Here is a 25,057-nt window from a genome sequence, read left to right on the forward strand (position 1 = left end):
CCAGGACTCCAACTGCCTCTTACTGCCCCCTTTCTCAGAGTTCTCGGGGGGTCACTATGGAATTATGTACTGCAGCCTGAACCCCTCTCAGCAATATGGATCCCACAGAATTGACCTGCTGGAAGCCATGAAAATCAGGATAGACCAAACTGAAAAGGAAAATAAAAAGATCATAGCTGAAAATTAGTCTTTCAAAACTAGAATTGGGCAAGTAGAAGCTAATGATCTCACAAGACACCAAGAATTAATAAAGGAAAGTCAAAAGAATGACAAATTAGAAGAAAACATGAAATACCTCATTATTCAAGAAAACTGACTTCATATTCTTGAACAAGAAGCAAAATAGACATTGAAAGAGTCCATAGATCACCCTCCACATTAAATCCTCAAAATACAATCCCCAGGAATGTAATTGCCAAATTCAAGAGCTTCTGAGCTAAGGAGAAAATATTGCAAGAAGTGGGTGCTGTAAAGAGCAATAACTGAAAACATAAAGGATAATATTTGTGATCACCAGCCTGCTTCTTTCAGCTGGTGGTAAGCTCCTCTCCTTACTCTTTCACTAAGGAAGTGAATAGAATCTTTTTAATTGACAAGTGGATGTGATCTGTATCTTTTCATGATATAGATATAGTATCTTCTTAATATTAATGATTACTCCAATCTGACTGAACTGAAAACTAAGATATTTTAATTATATTGATTTTGATGATGAACAAATTTTGATGTTCAGACTGTTTAAGCCTTCCAGTGAAGACAGCACCCTAACTGTCACCCTTAACTGAGAGAATCTTGAGGCTGGTGAATCAGGTCAGTAGACAGATCTTGTTTCTCAATAACTAATTTAATAGATGATAACAGGAATGATTTAAGGTTAGATTAATTTTAAAGGAAATCGGGATCAGAAGAGAGGTTTTAAGGGATATACTGAGCTAACTAACTAAATAATGAATCTTCAGCAATCCCCAGAAGGAAGCCACAAATGGAAGCTACCAGCCTGGTTGGCTTGGTAACTGAGAGACTAGCTCAAGTTGCTAGCTGTTTGGGTTTGACTAGGCTAGCTTTGTAATATTAGTAGATCTTCAGTAGTGGTCTTCTTGATGATGTTATTAAATGGTCTGGGTGATGATAGTAGATTATTCATTGTTATCAGTATCTGAGTAATTGTCTCTAAAGAGTAATAGCTAACCCTGGCTTTTTAAGCAGCTTCTGAGTTTGACTGGAGAGCTTTCCCTTTCTATCCTTTGCCTCCCACCTTAATTCACAACTGAGTCACTTGGCTTAGGGCCGAGCTCCTATTTATAGGGGTACTCTAACACTCTTTTCCTGTCTCATGCCAGCTCTAGGAATTCCAAAATCTGAACCCCTACTGGCAACAGTTTGCCCAAGATGGCTTCCTGCAAAGACTATTTATAGTGCAAACAGGTAAGAGAGATATTTTGCACAGACATCAGTGTGCTGAATCTTTCCACATGCCCTGGAACTACAGAGTTTGATCCAGAATTTGGGGACATTATAAAAAATGGACTCAGAGAGAACTCTGGGCTTTTGGTTTCTTGTTTCTTGTAGAGCCTGAAGGTGATAACTTCCTCCTATTTGGGATCTCTACAAGGCTAGGAGGGGTTTGTTTCCTATTCCCTTGGAGCCAAAGCTACATATTCTGTTATCCAGTTGATAAACCCTGTCTACTGTTTGATCTACTCATGTTCCAGTATTCTGAGAGAGAATTTTACTGGCAAGCCAGTAAACTTTCTGTGGGGAAGGTCTGAAGCCATCTTGGGCCTCACCCAAAGAGTGTTGATCCCTAAGATAAAGGGTCAGCCTAACTACTCTAACAGACTATAAAATCTAAGCAAACATTATCTGGGAGGATTATTAGTGTCAGGTAGTTATTTAGCTGGGACTTTCTTAGACAGCTAGAATAGAAAGTAAGCAGCTGGAAGACCTGAAGACAGCCATTTGCAGGGGTCTTTTAAATGGGAGTGGTTAAGTTAGAACCCCTTAGATTGGGGCATCCTGTACCCTAATCCTCCCTTCCAGTTTACCTTGGTTTAAAATAAACCCTTGTCCTGTTTTGTACATCTGTCTCTGAGTCTGAGTTCACTGGCCCAGTGAGGTGTTGGTGGGCCCTATCATGGTGGGTTACCAACATAACCTTGTTATCTCACCTCTACAAAACAACCATAAAGACAATCTATCTATTTCAATAGGTAGTGGTTGGGATACTAAGTGGTTTATGATGATATGTAAAAAAAAAAAGAAAGTGAGGTAGGAGAAATAGAAGATGGCACCAAGAAAAACATAAAGGAATAAGAAAAATAGGATAAATTATACTACAAAAAGAGATGCATAAGAGGGAGAAAGGAAGAATACTATTATAAGAAGGAGAGGAAGAGAGTCCTAATAGGTAATATTTAAACCTTACTCTCAGTGGAATTAACTCTGAGAGGGAAGAACATCTAGATCCATTGGGGTATTGAATTCTATCTTACCCTACAGGGAAGTTGAGAGGGGAAAACTTAGGTGGGGAGTGGGGCAGGGAGTACCAAAAGGGAGGAAGAGAGGGGAGAAGGAATTCAATACACCCTACAGAAAAATCTAAGGGGAATAAGAACAGAGGGGATGGGAAGGGAAGCAAAATAAGAGTGGGGATTAGGGGGACTGCTTAAAAGCAAAACACTGGTGTAGAAGGAAATACTGATAGAAGGAAGGGCAGGACTAAGAGAGTAAATCAAAATGATGGGGAAAACACAGGTGATAATCATAACTCTGAATGTAAATGAGATGAACTAACCCATAAAACAGAAGCAAATTGAAAAGTAGATCAGAAACCAAAAATCCTACCATATGTCATTTACAAGAAATATACATGAGGAGGGTAGACACACAAAATAAAGGTATTGGGCATTAACTGAGAAAAAAGAAGACAGGATTCTCAATCATGATATCTGATAAAGCCAAAGTAGAAATAGATTTGATTAAAAGAGATAGGGAATGTAATTATATATCCTGATGAAAGGCAGTTTAGACAATGATATCAAAGGAAATTCTTGGTTCTCTTTGAATTCACACTTGTGAAAAGGAAATCCCTTGTTCTTTCTAATTAGTTAACACTTTTTTGGCAATAACTTTGAATCAACACAAGCTTGAACTAGGTGGGAGAAGCTTGAAAACCACTTAGTAAGTTCACACCTTATTTGATGCTAGGTGAGAATAAGTCAGAAATTTAAGAGTTCACACACTCAGAAAGGTGTGATTCCAAAGGTGAGAACTCAGACAATTTGGAAGCTGTGATTGGCGCTTGTGAAAAGGGGTAGGGACAGGAAACCACCATAAAAGCCATGAAGGCAGACTGGAAAAAATATTTGATGAGGGAGGCTAGTAGAGAGTGAACTCCAAGAAGAGAGTCACTCTAAGAAGGAAGTTGGCTTCAAGAAGAAAGTTGGCTCAAAGAAGAAAGTAGGCCTCAGGAGTTACCTTAAGGTCCAGTCATTGACTTGGGTAAGTGGATAGCTGGTTTTCCTTTCCTGTCTTCTGGAGATATTTTAATTCTGTTTGAAGATTAACAAGTCCTAGCTGAGCCAAGCACTGGAACAATATTTAGTTACATAGGCTAATATCTTTTCTACCCTTTTGTATTTCTCTACTTTATAAATAAAAGATTTATGATTTTCATATATTTAGATAAACCATTAATTTTAACACTTACAATGAGGAAATAGCTGTACTCAACATATATGCACCAAATGGTATAGCATCTAAATTATTAAAGGAGAAATTACTGCAGCTTAAGGAGGAAATAGATACTAAAACTCTACTAGTGGGAGACTTGAACCTTCCTCTATCAGATCTAGATAAATCAAACCAAAAATAAATAAGAAAATGGTAAGAGATGTGAATGAAATCTTATAAAATTATAGTTAATAGACATATGGAGAAAAAAAGAAATAGGGAAAAAAAGATACATACCTTCTTTTCAGCAGCACAAGGTACATTCAAAAAGACTGACCATTCATGAAGACATAAAAACATGGCAAACAAATGCAAAAGAGCAGAAATAATAAATACAATCTTTTCAGATCAAAATACAATAAAAATAATAATTAATAAGGGTACATGGAGAGGAGAATAAAAAAATTAATTGGAAATAAAATAATATTCTCCAAAATTGCTTGGTTAAAGAAAAAAATCTTAGAAGCAATTAATAATTTCATTGAAGAGAACCACAATGAAGAGATATCTTATCAAAATCTATGGGATGCAGCCAAAGTAGTATTAGGGGAAATTTTATATCTCTGAGTGCATATATTAATAAATCAGGAAGGCAGAGGTCAATGACTTGGGCATGCAAATAGAAAGAGAACAAATTAAAAATCCCCATATGAAAACTATGTTAGACATCCTAAAAATTAATGGAGAAATTAATAAAATTGAAGGTGAAAAAACTATTGAATTAATAAGACTAGAAGTTGGTACTTTGAAAAAACAAATACAATAGATAAAATACTGATTAACCTAATTAAAAAAGAAAGAAGAAAGCCAAATTAACAGTAGCAAAGATGAAAAGGGAGACCTCACCTCCAATGAAGAGGAAATTAATGTAATTATTAAAAACTATTTTGCCAAATTATATGGCAATCAGTATGGCAATCTAGGTGATATGGATTATTATTTACAAAAATATAAATTGCCTAGATTACAGAAGAAGAAATAGAATACTTAAATAATCCCATATCAGAAAAAGAAATTGAGGAAGCCATCAAAGAACTCCCTAAGAAAATATCCCTAGGGCCAGATGGATTCACAGTAGAATGCCATCAGACATTCAAAGAACAACTAACCTTAATACTGTACAAACTATTTGCCAAAATAAGCAAAGAAGTTCTACCAAATTCCTTTTATGAAACAATTATGGTACTGATTCCAAAGCAAAGCAGATCAAAAACAGAGAAAGAAAACTACAGACCAATCTCCTTAATGAACATAGATGCAAAATTCTTAAATAGAATAATAGCAAAAAGATTCCAGTAAGTGATCATGAGGATTATTCATTATGATCAGGTGGGATTTATACCAGAAATGTAAGGATTGTCCAATATTAGGAAAACTATCTACATAATTGACTATATCAACAACCAAACCAACAGAAATCACATGATTACCTCAATAGATGGAGAAAAAGCCTTTGACAAAATACAACACGCTTTCCTATTGAAAACATTAGAAAGCATAGGAATAGAAGGACTTTTCCTAAAAATAATAAACAGTAGGTGTTTAAAACCACCAGCAAGCATCATCTGCAATGAGGATAAATTAGGAGCTTTCCCAATAAGATCTGGAGTGAAACAAAGATGCCTATCATCACCTCTATTATTTAACATTGTACTGGAAATATTAGCAGTAGCAATCAGAGAAGAAAAAAATTGAAGGTATTAAAATAAGCAATGAGGAGACTAAACTATCAATCTTTACAGATGATATGATGGTCTACTTAAAGAATTGTAAAGAATAAACTAAGTGAATGTGATTACAAAGGACTTTCTTTTTTAAAAGGATTTTGTACAATATTTTGTACACATACTAGAAACATCACTCAAAAACAGATCATGTGGGATTCTGGGCAGCAACTGTAGCAGCTACAGCCATGAGAGCTGCAGCATCAGATCAGTCCAAGATGGTTAAGTCTGAAACACCAACTATTAAATTAAAACCCAAAATTAAAGCAAATGATATTTTTAAAATAGTTTTGAACAAAAACTTACTTAAGAAAATATTTCCCAATAAAAGGAAATACAATATTTCAAAGTTAACCAATCTACCTCGAGTTGAGTATAGATGGACACCAAAACCTCAAGGCAAATACTAGAACAGCAGAATGACCCGAACAGATAAAGCAGTGTTCCAGTACAGAATAGAATTGAGAGACAGCATGGAAGATCCACCTCACTGAAGTTTGAGAAAAGAATGCTGAAGAATCCTCAGTAGAATTCAGATGCAACATAGGACAAGTGGAAAAAGAAAGAAAACTCAGGCCAGCCCCAACAGGGATCCAAAATCCCATACAGAAGATGTAGACGTAGAAGGAAAGTAACTCTGCATAATATATGCAGAATATAAACAGAGGCCACAGATGACCAAGCATAAGCAGTAGTGGTAGCAACTCAGTCCAACAAGGTCCTGCCTCAGTGGAATAAGGCTGAACAAAACTCCAATCAGTTAAACTGAATAGCTATAAAACTCTTAAAAAGTAAATGTACTAGACTGCCTCTGTAGAAAATTCAATCTGAACCTGAGATTTTTAAACATATACTTACTGAGGGAAATAGTTCCCTAAAAAGGAAATGCAATATCTCAAATAAGTTTCTAAAAATTAAAGTTAAAAGAGTTATATATAATTGAGAAATATTTAACAAAATAAAATATTGAGAAAAATAATGACAATCATTTTAAATTTGTAAAGAAAAGGTAATGTGAAAAATATTTGGAGAGGGTGGTAGACTAAAAGATCAATAAATAGATTGGAGAGGTGACCATGATAAGCTCGGGAAATCTTATGCTACATCAATGGAAATATGATTCGTCTTTCAATATTAGAAAGATTATGAGATAAAAGGGGGAATATATTTGTATTATCATATTTCAAAAGGAATAATAATATATAGGAATTTAAGAAAGAAGATTATAGACTAATAAACTAATAAAAAGGTGAAAATTTTTCAGCAATTAGAGCTTTCTCATTTTGAAAGTCATTGGTTATCATAAAATGTACAGAATCACATAGGACCAAAAGTCTACAAATGAAACATCAATTTGGCTACTTATCAGGATATAGTAGAGTGGAAAAATTGGTTGGATAATTTCTAGTTCTAAGTTCCATAACTATGATATTACATATAATGTTATATGTAATATATTATATTTTAAATATAAATATTTATATAAGTAACATCATATGTATATGTCTATTTGTTAATATACATATATATACATATATATGTATATCTTGTTTCAAACTGATTTGTTACTTCTTTTGACTTTGAAAGATAAAGATAAATATAGAGAGGGAGAACAAAAAAGATGGAAAATATACATATATTCTAAATTCTTCACTTTTTTGTAGTAATTGTTATCAAAGCCCTACTAAAAGTCATTAAATATCCTTTAAAACAGACAAAAATAAGAAAATAAATGTAACATTTTATAAATTTAAATCTATAGATGTGTTATACTTGATTTCATCAAGTAATTAAGTGCAACAATGCCAATTTCTTTGTGTCATTTAAATATCTATTTAAATTTTTTTCATTTTTTATTTCAATTTTATAAAATGCATATTTTAAATCTTCTAGAAAAAATATAAGCTTAAAGTTAATTTCTAAACTGAGATATTATTTTCTAATGTTCCTTCTGATTTTTTGAATCTCATATTTCTTCTGTTTTCTATGAAACTTTTTAACCCACTGACTACTAAAATGTTTAGTAGAAAGTCATATTTGTTATCAAATTCTAAGGTCTTCTCTGAGTAGTCATAAAATAAATTGCATTTGCTAAACAGCAGTTATTATGCAGGAAAAGATTATTAATTGAAAAAAACATTATTTCTAAGCAGTTATTGATTCAAAAGGGAAAAAGAAATGTGACACTTGAAAGTAGGAAAGAATAAACCTATTAGACAAAGCAGAAAACAGTACAGGAAAATATGATGGACCAATTGAATGCATAATGAAATCAAAATATATACAATAGAGTAGAAAAATTGAATATAGAAATACACATGTAATAATTAAAAATAGAAAATCATGTAATAAAGGATGCTTGCATTCCTGATGAATGCAGAAAAAATAAGGGGGAGGTAGTAGGGTTTTTTTCCCCCACAGATGGTCTATACATAAATCCATCAAGAGAACATATGGGAATTAATGAATCTGTACAAACTGAATTGAGAAAAAGTAAAAATCACACATGTTTATCACATTATTCAAGTTTACAGATTTTGACTGCAGATTTTGACACTTAATACACATCCATAAAATGTCCTGATGTGCATTTAGATTCCTAAGTACAAGTCTCCAATTATTCCCCTTTCTTTAAACCTAAGGAAAGGAACTATGGAGCTTACAATGGAGCTACAGAAAGTGATAATAATATTATACCTAACTGTGAAACATGATTATGTATGTTTGAATCATTAAGTGGCTTTGGAAAAAAAGGTAATACATTATGAACTCTGAGTTTTTAGGGCTTTTATAAATAATTTTAATTTTGGTTGGAAAGGACCTTTGATTTCAATAGTGTGTAGAATCATCTATGTGGAATTTCTCTGTTTCATTTCTTCCAATGCAGAATATGAATTGTAATTTTTTTTTCTTAGAAATAAAGAGATGGTAAAGGTCTCGTCCCATCACAGCCAGTATGTATCATAGGAGAGATCTAGACTTACTTAGGTTTTCCAGATTCTAATGTCAGTGTTTGGTCTACTATGCCATACTATCCATCTAATTAAAAACAACAACAACAACAACAACAATAGGTCAGGGAATAGCTAAGTGATTTGGTGGAATAAGTCAGATCTGGAGATAGGAGAGTATAGGACCAAATCTGACTTCAATCACTTCCTAGCTGTGTGACCCTTGGCAAATCACTTAAGTCCCATTGTCTTGCCCTTATCACTCTTTCATCTTAGAATCAAGTATTTCTTGATTATAAATGGGGAATAGTATTTTTAAAAATAACAGATCAATTTTAATGACACCTATTAATCCATAACATTTGCTACCTATGAATTGTTATTTATTTTTATCATGAAAATTTATTGTTGATATCTTTCATTTTTTATACCACAATCATTTTAGGACCAATCCTCTGAATCAGCAGTAAAAGATGTTCTCATAACAAATACAAACAAATACAATAGAACAAAACCGACTGACAAAATAATAATGTTTCCAGCATACTATACCTATAATTTACCACATCTTTCTAAATAAGGAAAGTATATGCCATCATTTTATTTTTCAGATTCCAAGATTGTCATTATAATTGCTCAACTTTTAACTTAGCTTTTATGTTCTTACTTGTTTATATTTTCTTAGCCTGGGTACTTAACTCTTCTCTGTATTTTTTATGTTGATAGTTCTCTCTCCTTGTTCACCTTTTTGCCTGACCTTTTTTCCTTCTCAGGGTGTCCTTTATTGGATTTCATATGATCCTCCTCTATGCAATGGCTATGTATTAGGTAGAAGGCACAATCCTACTGCATCCCAGTCCTAGTGATTTCTGACATTACACAAATTATCATCCAAATCCTGTCTATGATTCTGAGTGGGATAATAATGTTAAGGCCAAAGGAGCATTGGCTTTGTCCAAAATGACACCAAAATGGAGATGGGACAGATGAAAGCTGAGATAGGACAAACTATTGACTTGGACATTTCTAATCATATAAATTCATCACTGAGTCTCCCATTTACTCTGCATGGGCTCATTCAAAAATGCTTAGTTAATATACTACCAATATTACACTCTAGTTTCCTTATCCCAGTGTTCCTACTGTTTCTCTAGTAGTAAATAACAAATTCACACTTTCAACCTCAGAGACTTGATTAGGCTTTCCAGTCCTCATTAATCCTACTTTTCCTTCCCCATGTATGATTTCATATCTCCTTCTTTAAAATTCATTTAATCCCAATTTAACATACATTCAATAGTGGGATAGACTTATCTATGAATATCTGAGAAATGTGTTCTCTTTTCTCAATGACATCAAAACTTTGATCCTGATGTCTTCCTTCCTCTCTATCCCAATTCTCCATCATATACACATATAGATGGAGAATATATTGTATATATGTGTGCCTATGTCTGTCTCTGTGTGTATACATATATGCTCATGTTTCTTATATCATCACGTCATCTACATGTGTATGTGTATGCATGTGTGCTTATGTGTGTTGTTTACTATGTGCCAAGCACTATTTTAAGTGCTTTATAATTATTATTTTATTTGATCATTTACTACAACCCTGGGAGGTAGGTATGTTTTATTATGGTCCCCATATTACAGATGAAAAACTGAAGAAAATAAGGATTAACTGACTTCCTCAGTGTCTCACAGTAAGTGTCTGAAGTAATATTTGAACTCTGGTCTTCCTGACTCCATGTTTAGGGCTTTTATATAATATGCCATCTTCCTCAGATGTACTGACTTCCAAGTTTTTCATTTTCTCTAGCCTATAATCTATTTTTCCATCTCAGCTACACAATGGTATCACCATAGCTTTAATACTGCCATTACTTACAAATGTTCCATTACTACATTCAAGAACTCCTTCGGTTCATTATCTCACAGTAATCTTTTAATCTTTCCATCAGCATATAATGCATTTCCTGAACTGATTCTTTGTCCTCATTATCATTTCCAATTCTTCAATCTTTTACTGCTGTCTCAAACAAACACCCTTTCCCCCCTGGCACATTGAAGTAATAAATAAACATAGGAACTGTAATAAACAAGTAATAAACTATTATTTTAACCAATAACATGTAAATAAATTTTATAATCTAAAAGAAATGGATGGATATTTATAAAAATATAAATCAGATAGATTAACAGAAGAGGAAATAGAATACTTAAACCACCCTATTTTATTAAAAATGTAATAAATAAATTTCCAATGTAAAAATCTGCAGGATCAGATACATTCACAAGTGAATTTTATCAAATGTTTAGAGAAAAATCATATACATGTATATTTATAATTATATAAACATATATTATTTATAATTATGTACATATGATACTGTATTAGCTATCTGCAAAAATAAGTATAGAAGGAATCCTATAAATAATTCATAATGTAAATAGTAAATATTCTATATTTTTAAGACATATAACAGGGTTAACAGGGGAACCCCAATTATATGAACTAGGACTTATTAACACATTAGCAAAAAGGTGAGCCAGACATAACCTCAATAAATTTAGGTCATAATCATATCCAGTCTCATAGAAAGTATTGATAAGTCTTTCAGAGATGAATTTTATTAAAGGGAAATCCAGAGAGTAATGACAATCATTAATATCTGAATTGTATTCATATAAAAGACAATTCCTGTGAGAGGAAAGCAGTGTCTTAGGAATTCTTTGGGAGTCAAGAGATTTCTAGTCAGTAATGCAAATACACATGACCTTGGGAAGACATTCAAAATGTCTGGGATTCAGGTTTCTCTTCTATAAAGTGAGAGGAGTTGATGACATTTTTCTACAGCTATTTCTAATTCAAAACTGTTGGCAGATAGTTCCTACATAGTATAATTTCAGGGGTTATGAAGAATGCTACTACTTAATAATTTTCCAGTGATCTTTTTGATATCTAAATTTTTTAAATCTATTTCTTCTTGGTTCTCTCTTTTTATTGTTTAAATAAAAAAATTCTTCTATATTATAATCATTTCAAATATGAAAATACAAACCTACTTTTTCAATGCCATTCCAATTAAATTATCATTAATTGTTTTATTAATATACTAAAAATAACAAACATCATTTGAAAAAATGATCAACAATATAAAATGAAATAATAAAAAATAAAAGAAGAAGATGTAGTAGTACCAGATTTTGAATTATAATCAAATAGTAATTATCAAAATTCCTGTACTGACTGAAAACCAAAAAAGAAAATTGATGGAATAGATGAGACACAAAACAAACACATAAAATATTGTTGTAATCTTATGTTTGATAAAAGTGAAAATCTAAATTTTGTGGATAAAAATTAATTATTTGTTTAAAAATGTTTGGAAAAGGGCAAAGTAGTCTTGCAGAAACTAGATATAACCAATATCTTATACCAGTGATTCCCAAAGTGGGTGCCACTACCCCCTGGTGGGTGATGCAGTGATCCAGGGGAGCGGTGATGGCAATAGGTGCATTTATCTTTCCTATTAATTGCTATTAAAATTTAAAAAAATAATTTCCATGGGGCTAAGTAACATTTTTTTCTGGAAAGGGGGTGGTAGGCCAAAAAAGTTTGGGAACCACTGTCTTATACCATTAACAAGATAAGGTGAAAATGTTTGCATGACCTAGGCATGAAGGGAGATATAATAAGCTAATTAGAAGAATAGGGAACATATTATGTATCAGATTTAAAGATAGGAGAATAAACAGGAGATATAATGAATATGAATAAACAAGAGATAGAAAGCATTGTGAAATGAAAATGGATAATTTAAAATGCATTTAATTAAAATGGTTTTGCACAAATAAAAAAAAGTGTATCAAAGATTAGAAGGAAAGCAATAAGTTAGGAAAAGGTATAGATAGTTTCTTAGATGGTTTCAAGTCTAAAGTATGTAGAGAACTTTGTTAAATGTGTAAGAAAAGAAGTCATTCCCAGTTGATAAAGGTCAAAAGATATAAACATATCCTTTTTGGTTGAAGAAATCAAAGCTATCTATAAATATATGTAAAAAATTCTAAATAATTATTGATTAGAGAAATGCAAATCAAATGACTGAGATAACATCGCACACATTTCATGTTGTCTAAAATGAAAAAGGATCAAAATATCAAGTACTCGAAGGTATGTGGAAAAATGGGGATATAATACCCTATTGGTAGAACTATAAACTACTAAAACCATTTTGGAAAGCAATTTGGAATTGTACTAAAAGCGTTACAAATCTCTGCATACCTTAAATTTATTTCCTGAGATGATCAGGAGAAAAGTGAAAAAGAACCTATCTATTCTCAATTAATGATAACAGCCTGTTTGTGGTGGCAAAGAACTGGAAAATGAAGGAATAGCCATCAATTACAAAATGATTAAACAAGTTGTGGCATATTTTTGTAATGGAATACTAATGAGCTATAAGATCTGATGAGCAGGTTAATTTTGGAAAAAAAGACGGAAAGACCTATATGAAATTATGAAGAATAAAATGAGTTGAACCAAGGGAATATTACATAGGGCTACAGAAGCATTATTTGAAGAATGACTTATGGTATATTACCTGGGTAAATATGCTTCAGAATATTTGGAAAGTATTAAGGCATAATAATGTGAGCTCCATTCTTTAACTTTAATTCCTTAGTCCTCTAAGTTTGGAAATGCCAGCTGTAGTAGTGTTATTGGGCAGTGGTAGGATTTTTTTTTTAATTATACATAGAATTATGCCTTCTCTGTTCAAAGGCTGCCTGTCCTTATCAGAAAGAGTTAAATTCCCTCTATTAATATTAAGATATAATTTATTGCATTTTTTCTGGAACACAGAATATAGAATATTTCCTCCAGCTCAAAGAAGAGTGGAGAAGTAGATCACTGAAATCCTAGGGAGAAAGAACATGACTTGGTCAGAAAGGAACTGTTTAGAAGGGTGTAGGAATGAAAAACGCATTTCTGTTCTCTCTAGGAAAGCGGTTCTAGCTGGCGCTCTTTAGTGGAAAACAGAAATAAAAATAGAAAAAAAAATGATTCTTCCTAACTTACCTAAGCAATAAGTCCCTATTCCATTGATTATTAGCATGGGCTCTGAACTGTTTTGTTTGCATTTTGGGTTAGTTTGCCATTCCCTAGACAGTCTTGTGGCCCTGGTAGCATAATGTAGGTACTTAATAAATATTTAATATATGAATGGATTCAGGTGCTGGTAAAAAAATTCAACTAGAAGGTTCCCAATGTCCTTAATCATTTTGAATGGTTGTGAAAGAACCTTACCAAATGGAAAGCTAGGTAGTACAGTGTAACAGATTCCTGGGTCTAGAGTTGGAAGATGAGTTAAAATCTGGCTTCATCTACTTACTACCAGTATGACCCTAGGCAAGTCACTTAATCTCGTCTCATTTGTCTAAACTGGAAAATGGGGATAATTATAGCACAGAGTTGTTGTGAAGATTAAAGGAGATTATATTAAAATATTTATCACAATACCTACCACATAAAAGATGTTATATATGTATGTAAGTATGTATTTCTTTTCCTTTTCTTTTCAAACCTAAATTCTAAGATGAAGTAGAGTAGAAGGAAGAAAAAATAAAGTACCTTGGTCTTCATTTAGTTAATCATAAAGACATTGTGTTTTAATCCCTAATGATACTATTCCTTCTAGAACATAACAGAAAGACTTATTGAGTACCACCATCTGATGTGATAAGAGACAATATTGAGTTAACTAGTTAGTATTTTTTGTATGTGTGTGTGTGTTTGTGTGATGTAAATTACAAAATAAATCAGGACAAATTACAACAAATCAGGACTACTTAACATTTTTTTAAATGAGATATTTCATGGCTCAGTTGTTTTATCCTTAAAGCTTTATTTCAGTGTCCAGAATTTCCATTATTTTTCACATAAAGAATGAATGCATGATAGATATATCCATGCATAGGGATTCAGAACTAGTGTTTATTGACAAGATCTTAGTAGTTGTTGTCCTTTGTAAAATGATATCATGATGTAGTAATTAATGTGTAATGTGTCCAAGTATGGTCAGTAGAACCGGTCTAAGCTCTGAAAACTCTAACACAGGAAATAATCAATTGGGATGAAGATGATCTTAATTTGTGCCTTTCACATTTCTTTTGAGCTGCTGGAATTACTATATGCTCATAGAGCAAGGTGCCTTCTCTGATGAGGATGCACTATGCTGGATGGTCCTATGTCTGTGTCTTTCATGTCTCACAATCAATGCCAAAGTTCTTCAGAGACCTTGAAAATGGCTTTGTATGGTTCTTTTTTACCCTTTTGTAAGTGTTTCCCTTGTACAAGTTCTAGATAAAATAGTCTCAGACAATGACCAGGATGGGCAATCTATAGTAGCTGTACTCACATTTGTGTGAATGCTTGGTACTATAGCTTGAGAAAGGTTCTCAATGTCTGGTGCCTTATCTTGCCAGGTGATATTCAGAATCTTAAGGAGAGTGAGATGGTGTTAAGCTCAATGAATAGTTACTTTAATAAGACATTCCCTATATTTTCCTAATCAAATAAAGTGAAATAGTAAAAAAGGAAAAAAAAAAGACATTTCTCTATTCAAATTCCTGTGTGAAGACTCTGGGACTAAAAGTGTAAGAGTAAAAATATCACTACCCCAAAATATGAGAAATATGAGAAATAATACAATATAACAAATATTTCTCTAGTTCCTATATCTCAGGCACTAGATGGAAAAGATAAGACAGGTGGAGGAAGAGTTGGACAGGGTTTTTGCATAATTTACCAGATTAGTTGTGTGGTTGATGTCATTCACTTTCATTGATGATTAAAAGCAGTGAATCAACTTGTATAATTTCCAGAAGGTTGGTAGTTGGAATTCTGTCTTAACAACTTTGTCATTCGTTTACCATTGAGTTATATATCCTGTTTTCAATTCAATTAAATAAATATATGAAAATGTTTACTATATGCAATTATTGGAGATTTAAAAAAAAAAGAAAAGCATTCCCTATAATCAAAGTCATAATATTATATCAGGGTGTGGAGGTAGTTTATTTGACAAGAGAAAAATATTTCCATAGTGAGACATAAAGGGGAAAAATGTTTAGCACTAAATTGAAATACAAGAGAAGGAACAATACTCAAGAAATCTGAACTGTCTTCATGGACTTCAGTTAGCCAACTTCAGATCAAGTATATGTTATGATGCCATGGGCTCTATTCTTAGAACCTAAAGATCTGAGTTTTATCACCTGTTTTAACATACAACATAGTATGCCATTTAATAAGTCATATTTGTTTTCTAAGACTCAGATTTTTCTTCAGGAAAAAAGATAGCAATAGGCAAATTCTTTAATTCATCAGATATGAAAATATTTTGTAGAATATAAAGTGATATATGAAATACATGGGCTATAAGGTATCTCCTAGGTTACTCAAATAATTTGTGAATAGAATCAGTCACTGTTGATTAGTGATTTTAAATGAAAATTTGAAGCTTTATGTATCACTGAAGACTGAGCAACACGGCCCTGATTAGTGAAAAAGGAAAGAGTGAATTCTTCAAATTATGGAGTATTGTTTTTTAGAAAATATTATTAAGAAGTATTGTATGTGATTATTTAGAAAAGTTATAATTGTTCATCAAATCCAGAATAAATTCATCAAGAAGAGTTCTATCCTAGACTAAATTCATTTCCTTTTTTGACAAGATTATTCAACTGTCTTTTTAGGGTATGCTATAAACACAATGTGATTGGACTTTTATAAAGCATTTAATTTTGTTTCACATGATATTCTTGTAGAAAAATTAGAAAGAAGTCGGTCAGATTACATAGTTTCTAAAATAAACACTTGTAACTAATAAGAAGAAAATAATGGATTAACACCAATATTTTATCAATACATTTTGATAAAAGTACATTTGTCAAGCTTTTGTGGCTACAAGTAATAAACAATACATCGAAAAAACAGTTTAAAATCGTAACAAATATAAATAGATAAAATTAATAGGGATGCATATAAAAATTGAAATAAATATACAAACCAAACACAAGAGATTATGATTAGACAAAAAAATCATGAGAAAAATGACCTAGGCTTAAAAAATGACATGGTAGTCAAAAATCTAGCCATGATATTCCCATTCTTAGATTAAATTCAAAGAATTATATAACCATAGTCTTAGAATTGTGAAGATAGGATTAGCTCTCCCCTCACCTATTTTTAAATTAATAAAAAAAACACCCCTACTTAATAGTAAGTAGTGGAGGTCTGCAAGCTACTTACTAAAGTGGGTGAAAACTACAGAAGTTACTGACTACACCCAGGGCAGTGCTAAGCAAATTTAAAGACTGCAATTGGCTACCATAAAGTGGAGGAAGGGACAAGAAGTGATGTAGGGAAAGGATTATAAAAATCCTGAATTTCCTGTCCAAGAGGGTCTTCCACCTGAATTTTTGACTTGGAGCATCTTGAACTAGGACTGTGGCTTGGAGCTAAGGCTTTGGACTTTAACCTTGGAGTCTGGCTCTTGGACTGCTTCTGGTAAGACTTTTCCAGGATCTTCTCCTTTAGAGCCTTGGCTTGGCTGAGTGAGCAGCTGGCACTCCTTTCCTGGCTTCTGTAGGGATTAGTTCAGGAGGGGCCTCCCCTTCTTGGAGGATGCCACATGGATTGAACCCTTGTTTAATTTACCACCAAGTCCTCCTGCTGATAGGTTAATGAGCCCTGCTCGGGTTGAGCCTGGGGCCAGAGCAAAATTTAGGGTGATAGGCTAGACTTCTTACTCTACTCTCTTTTACATTTCTCTAATTTTACTCTGTCCACATCTTTGTAAATAAAGCTACTGAAAGTCAATTTGACTTAAGCCATAATATTTTAAAATCAGTGACCACAGTATTGTCTTAGAATTTGTATATATTTAGTCAAACCCTTAATTTCAATTCCTTGCAGAATCCATGGCTTTTCTCTGCTTAGACCACATCTCATATATTATTTTAAGTTTATCCTATTTTAGGAAAGATACTGATGAATTATGAAGCAAGGACAGAAAATTCTAATAAGATTGGAAGCTGTACCACAAAAGAATCAGATGAAGGGACTTTGATTATCTAACCTATTAAAAAAAGTTGGTGAGAAATTAAGATTTTTGATTTTAAGTATTTGAAGGTCATTTATTTGAATGGTGAATATGGATCTCATTTTGGATGATTAGACTCCTCTCCTTGCTACCAAAATATTAAAAAAGAAAAAATAGCAATGGGTGGAAGACAGCCACCAATCTGTAGGAGATAATTAAAATCTATTTATTGTTTTTTTTGTTTGCAGTGAAGATGCTAAGGCAAATAATCGATTATAATTTGTCAAGGATATTGGAGGAGGGGTGTCCTGTTTAGATTTAAGCTGGATTTTATGACTTCTAATGATGTTTCATACTTTTAAATATGATGATTTATATAAACTTTTAAAGTTATTCTATCAGTTATAGTGCTTAATGAAAGTTAATATTAGTTTTGTAATCTCAGTTTTCTTATACTGAAAGACTATTGTTAATGGGAGTTTCTTTCTCTCTCCCTCTATGTCCTTAAGAGGCTAGAATGTTTCTAAATAGATCAGAACTGACAGGAGTCAGTGAGCCATATCTGAAGATTCTGTTACCAGGGAGATCAGGACTGTGGAGAGGAAATAGCAGGCCCTCTGACACGAAGTTAGGGGGGGCATTTTCTCAGTGAGAAGATAAAGGAAGCAGCTCTGATAGTTGAAGGGTCTTTTGCCTCTGGGATCTCAAGAGAGCAGGAGGTCTGTCTATGAGGCAAGGGGATATTGGCAGTTGGCCACAGTCAGTTGGGCTTCTATAGAAAACTAATTGAAGGAGCAAATGAGTGGTGGCTGTCTATTATTTAAGGAAGTTAGGTAGTTAGTGAATAATTTATAGATGGAATAAAGTATGCCTGTTGTGCCAGGCAGAAGAACCTTTCCTGAGAAGACAGAGATAGATTTGGGAAATTTGAGGTAGGTATTAGGAATTTTAGGTATATTTATAGGGTGTAGGATTAATAATCTCTCTTTCTTCTTTTCTATCTTTTTTTCTGCCTTGCACTGTGGATAAAGCTCTAGCTGTAGGGAAAAATACCTCACAGTTCTGAGTCCTGCAAACCTTTAGAAGAAGAGAGAAAATAAGAAGTTATCAGAACTCCCAGACTACAGGCAAAAAAAGCTAGGGAAAAGCACAAACAGTAATAGAAACACCTAACCATAGATAATTTCTAGGGAGATAAAGAGGAAGGCACAGATTCAGTATGTGATAGTGAGATCCAAGCAACCATAAGCAAAACTTCAAAGAGAAATGGAAATTGGTCTCAGGCAGTGGAAGAACTCAAAAAGGAATTCAAAACTCAAATAAGTGGTGGGAGAAAAGGGAAAAAAGAAATGAAAGTAATGGAAAAAATAACAGCTTAAAAATAAAAATTACTCAACTTCCAGATGAAGAGGCAAAAATAATTAAATGAAGAAAAGAGTTTAAAGAAAAGGAGAATGGACCAAATGGAAAGTAGGATAAAAAGAATATAGAAGAAATTTATTCTTTAAAAAATCACAATTGGGCAATTAAAAGCTAATGACTTAAAAGACATCCAGAAACAATAAAATCAAATCAAAAGATAAAAAGAAGAAAATATGAAATATTTCAATTGAAAAAACAACTGACTTACCCTGGAAAATAGATTCAGGAGAGACAACATAAAAATTATTGGATTAATTGGAAGTCATGAATAAAAAAATAAAAAAGCCTGGAGAGCATATTATAAGAAATTATCCAAGAAAACTTCCCTGATTTTCTTGAAAAATAGGGTAAAATAGAAATTAAAAGAATCCATAGATCACCTCCTTCAATAAAATCCATGAATGACAAATTGCAGAAATGTTATTGCTAAGTTCAATAGCTCCAAGTCTAAGGAGAAATTATTGCAAGCAGTCAGAAAGAAATAATTAAAATATAATGGAACTCAAGTCAGGATTACATAGGATCTGTTAGCTCACACATTGATGAACTGGAAGTCTTGAAATAAGATATTCCAGAAGGCAAGGGAACTAGGTTTACAACCAAGACTGAACCACCCATCAAAATTGACTATATTCTTTCAGGGAAAAATATGGTCATTTAATAAAATAGAAGATTTCCAAGCATTCTAGGAGAAAAGAGGACACTTTTTTTTCCTTCAGACTTAAATTTATTTTTTCTTTTCCCTTATTATTTAATATTTTATTCCATTTTAATTAAGTGCTCTTTTCATTGAATCAATGTTTTATTTGAACATGTTAAGCATAAACTCCATTGGCAAGGAGCTTCTATGTGGAGAAATGAAAAGGTGCTGACGCAGTTGTCGGAATTAAATTTATGGTTGAACTAAATATAAGAAAATGTGGTTGCTGATTTAAAAAAATTAATACAGCTCAAGTAAAAATGACTTTTTAGCAGCTTTATTTACAAAAAGAGAGGGAAAGAGTGAAAGTAGAGAAATGTATAAGAGGATAGAGTAAGATATCTAACTTCACACACTAAATATTTGCTCTGGTCCCTGGTTCAACTCAGGCAGGGCTAGTTAGCCCTCAGCCAGAGGACCCCCAACCAGAGGACCCAGTGGTGAATAAAACAAGGATTCCACCCATGCAGTCTCCTCCATGAGGCCTCTTCAGAAACTAATTTCTCCAGAAGCCAGGAAAGGAGTCAGGTTTTCACTCACCCAAGGCATAGCTCCATTTTGTAATCACAGTCCAAGCTCCTTCAAGAGCTCAAAGACCTCTCAAAGACCTCCTGACAAGAAGTTTAGGCCCCTTTTAAAGTCTATTTTTAGAACACTTCCTGTACCTTTGTCCACTTTACAGGGACCAACTTTGGTCTTTAAATTTTTTTAACTTTTCCCAGGGGTCATCCAGTCACTTCTGGAGGTGTATATAACTTTAGTAAGTGGTTTTGGTTTGGGAACCTCCTCTACTTAATATTAAAAAAATAGGCAAGGGGAGACTCAATTCCATCTTTACACAGTCAATATCTCCAACCTGAGAAGGAATAAAGTGCCCTAGTCATGCAGGGAGTTAAGGGGCCAATCTCTAACAGGAGTTCTAATTTTCTGAACTTTGCTACCATGCTACAGAAAGCTTTTATTCTTCTTGTTTACATCTGTTTTATTTTTGATTTAATTGATTAACTTAATGAAGAGTTCAGGTAATCTTCACTCATACATAAATGAAAAAACTGAGTTCAAGAAAAATAGTAAAGCTATATTAGTTGGGGATCTCAAACTTCCCTTATCAGAACTAGATGAATAAATTAATAATGATAAAATAAATAAGAAATAAGTAAATGAAGAGAATGCAATTTTAGAAAAGTTAGATTTAATAGATATCTGGAGAAAACTGAATAGGGATAAAAAAGGAATATACCTTCTTTTTGGCAGCACATGGTACATACACAAAAATCGGCCATTTATTATGCCATAAAATCTTCACATTGACATGTAGAAAAGCATAAATAATAAATGCAACTTTTTCAAGACTTAATGCAATAAAAAGCATGATCAGTAAAGGATCATGGAAAAGCAAATTAAAAATTAATTGGCTACTAAATAAGCTAATTCTTCAAAATGGGTGGGTTGAAGAATAAATCATAGAAACAATCACTGATTTCATTAAAGAGAATGACAATGAGGAGACAAGATATCAAAATTTATAGGTTATAGCCAAAGCAGTACTCAGGGGGAATACTTACATCCTTCAAGGCTTATATAAATGATATAGAGAAAAAGCAGATAATGAATTGAGCATGAAATAAAAAAAATAGAAAAGGAAAAAAATTAAAATCCCCAGAAAAAATTAAATTGAAAATCCTAAAGATCAAAGGACAAATTAATAAAATTGAAAGTAAAAAAACCATTGAATTAATAAGACTAGTAGTTGATTTTATAAAAAACAGAATATTAGTTAATTTGGTTTAAAAAAAGGAATGAAGAAAATCAAATTACTAGTATAAAAAAATGAAAAGGATGATTTCACCTCTAATAAGGAGGAAATTAAAGTCATCATTAGAAGATATTTTGTCCAATTATATGAAGATAAATTTGACTATTTAAGTGAAATGGATGAATATTTTTATTTATTTTATACATATGTATATTTAAATATATATATATATATATATATATATCCCCTAGAATAATAAAAAAGGAAATAGGATACTTTAATAATACAATTTCAGAAAAATAAATTGAACAAGTCATCAATGAATTTCCTTAGAAAAAAATCCCTAGGTCCTTATTGATTCAAAAGTGAATTCTATGAAACATTTATAGAACAATTAATCCTAATTCTATACAAACTTTTTGACAAAATAATTAAAGGAGTCCTATCAAATTATTTTCATGACACAAAATAAGGCTGATACTTAAGGCAGGAAGACCAAAAATAGAGAAAGAAAATTACTAACCAATTTCCTTAATTGGTTAATTAACTGATGCAAAATCTTCAATAAAATATTAGAAATGAGACTACAGAAATATGTCACAAGGATTAATCATTATGACCAAGTGAGATTTATATGAGGAATTCAAGACTGATTTAAAAAAATCTCAGCATAATTGATCATATCGAAAAGCCTTTGACAAAATATAACACTCATTCCTTTTAAAAACATGATCGTATAGGAATAAAAGGCATTTTCCTTAATATAATAAGTAGTATTTATTTAAAACCATCAGCAAGTGTCATCTGCAATGGGAATAAGTGAGAACCTTTCCTAATAAGATGAGGAGTGAAACAAGGATGCCCATTGTCACCATTACTATTTAATGTTGTACTAGAAATCCTAGCTTTAGCAATTACAGAAGAAAAAAGAAATTGAAGGAAATAAAGTAGGAAATGAAGAAATTAAACAATCACTCTTTGCAAATGAAATTATGGTATACCTAGAGAATCCTAGAAAATTAACTAAAAATAGTTGAAACAATTAATATCATTAGAAAAATTGCAGGATACAAAATAAGCCCACATAAATCATCAACATTTCTATATATTTCCAACAAAGCCCAGGAGCAAGATTTAAAAAGAGAAACTCCATTTAAACTCACTCTAGGCAATATAAAATACCTCAGAATCTATTTACCAACACAAAAGCAGGAATTATATGAACACAATTAGAAAACACTTCATACAAATAAATTTAGGTATAAACCAGAGGAAAAACAATTGCTCATGGGTAGGCTGAGTTAATATAGTAAAAGTGACAATCTTACCTAAATTAATGTACTTCTTCATTGCCATACCAATCAAACTACCAAAAAATTACTTTATGGATCTAGAAAAATAACTAAATTGGTCTGGAAGAACAAAAAGTCAAGAATATTGTTATATTGAAGCTAAAGCTGTATTTGATCAGCTAAAGTTGTTATATTAAATCTATTTTGTATGCCTAGATAGAAGGCTGGAAGCAGTTTGGTACATCACTGAAACTGTTTATTCTATAAGGCAACAGTTGGCAACCTGTTTTGGCCATGAGAGCCATTAAAACCTTCGGAAGGAGGAGGATAGAGACGGAAGGTGCTGGAATATGGGGTGGGGGGGCTCTGAAGGGCCCCCTGGGGCACATCATGGTACTCTACCCAGACTGGTTGGTAGGGAGGTGGAGCCAGATATGGCTCAAGAGCCATACGTTGCCAACCCCTGCTATAAGGAGAGGTGAGGATAGGAACAGGAGTTAGGAATGAAATAGGAAATCTCTTAACCTTATACTAAAATATCTAAATTAAAACCCCAAATCTAACTGCTTTCTTTTCAGCTTCTTCTTGCTTGCAAGCAGATTTCCTTAAACTACTCTCACTAAACTAAGAATAAAATTCTATCTAACTATACTTATGCTAAATGATGAACCTTAAATTGATAATGAACTGCTTAAAGTAATATATGAAAAACCAAAAGTTGCCTGAAGCCAACTGTCAGATATAACTGTCAGAATTTCTTGGCAGAGAGACACTGACCCATGCCCTGCTCCCAAGTCACAGAGAATGGACAGAGCCCCTTCTGGCAGCTCCTTCTCCCTTCAGCAGAAAGGCTCTCCGGAATCAGACTTTAACTGAAATTTGTAGATGTATCCCAAACTCTGAAAAGTAACTCTCTCAAATAACTAATGGATCTTCGCCTGAGAGAATGATCCAACAACCTGGACCCAAGGAAGTCAGAAAGATTCTAGCCCAGAAACTAACTGAATTCTCTCTTTTATTATAGATCTCTTAAATTGATGGAGAGCAAGAGCTATGTGCTTTTCCTCTTAAAGTAACAGAATGATATTACTTAATTCCTTCTAACAATATAACTAAAAAAAGATATAAAGTATGGTAGCCTAGTGGCAACAGATCTCAAACTGTGCTATGAAAGCAGGAGCCATCAAAACAACCTGGTACTGGCTAAGAAATAGAAGGGTTCATCAATGAAATGGACTACAAGTAAATTCTTCAGCAATCTAGTGTTTGATAAACCCAAAGATCCTAGCTTTTGAGATAAGAACTTACTATTTGACAAAAACTGCTGGGAAAATTGGAAAACAGTATGGCAAAAATTAGGTTTACATCAATATCTCACACCCTATATATACCAAGATAAGGACAAAATAAATATATGATTTAAAGATAAAGAGTGATATTATAAGTAAATTAGGGAAATATAGAATAATTTACCTGCCAGATCTATAGGAAAAGGAAGAGATCATCAGTGGATTGCAGTGAGAATCCCAAAGCCACAAAGCCCTAGCTGCACTCAAGCCTGGCAGGTTCCAGGTTTGAGGCAGAAACACAGAGACTCCATTTATAGCTCCTTGGGCCCTGTTAGTTTAGATCACTTAGATAAGAGTAGAATAAGTCCTCCCATTGCCCTGTGGTTTTATCCCTTAGATTTTAGTATATAAATCCTTTTCCCACCTTTTTAGTATAACATAATTAAAGCTGTTAAGTCCCTTTTACCTTGTTAGCCTGTTACTATACTCTGGTCTAGTGGAAGCTGGGTGACAGTTAAGATCAACTGCCATTCCTGTGGAGATCCAGTAAAACTCTGGTCTCTTCACCCTGGTCCAGTCTCTCATAAATCCTAAAGTGTGTTCCCACAAACCCCTTAGTTTATTGTAATATCCCTGGTGACCCCATTACCTTATATTTTCTTACAGTTTGGCACCCCAGATGGGTGGATAGAGAGACAGACAGGAAGTGAACAGTTGGCCAGCTAGATTCATAAAGGAAGTAAGAGGGGCTTGAACATTCCGAGGGGGAGCTCAGCCATTGGGTGAGAGCTGAAATTTCTCAACCAGTGGTGAGCTGCTCAGAGCTTCTCAGCCCCCACCCCAGGTCATTCATAAATCTCTGTGGGTAGGGGAAAATACTATCAAGCTTGGTGTTGCCCCAGAAAGAGGTATTTTCTCCATTTCTTTTTTGTTCTTGATTGTTTTGGTGTCTGTTGCTGTGTTTAATTGTATCTGTATTTAATTAATTGTGTTAGTAATTGTTATTAGTCAGAATAGTGGCTAATAATACAATGGATTTTGTTGTTAGTTGGTCTGTTTGGGGAATGATGGGCACAATGGT

The sequence above is a fragment of the Gracilinanus agilis genome, chromosome 6, assembly GCF_016433145.1.
Source record: "Gracilinanus agilis isolate LMUSP501 chromosome 6, AgileGrace, whole genome shotgun sequence".
In the NCBI taxonomy this organism is placed as follows: Eukaryota; Metazoa; Chordata; class Mammalia; order Didelphimorphia; family Didelphidae; genus Gracilinanus; species Gracilinanus agilis.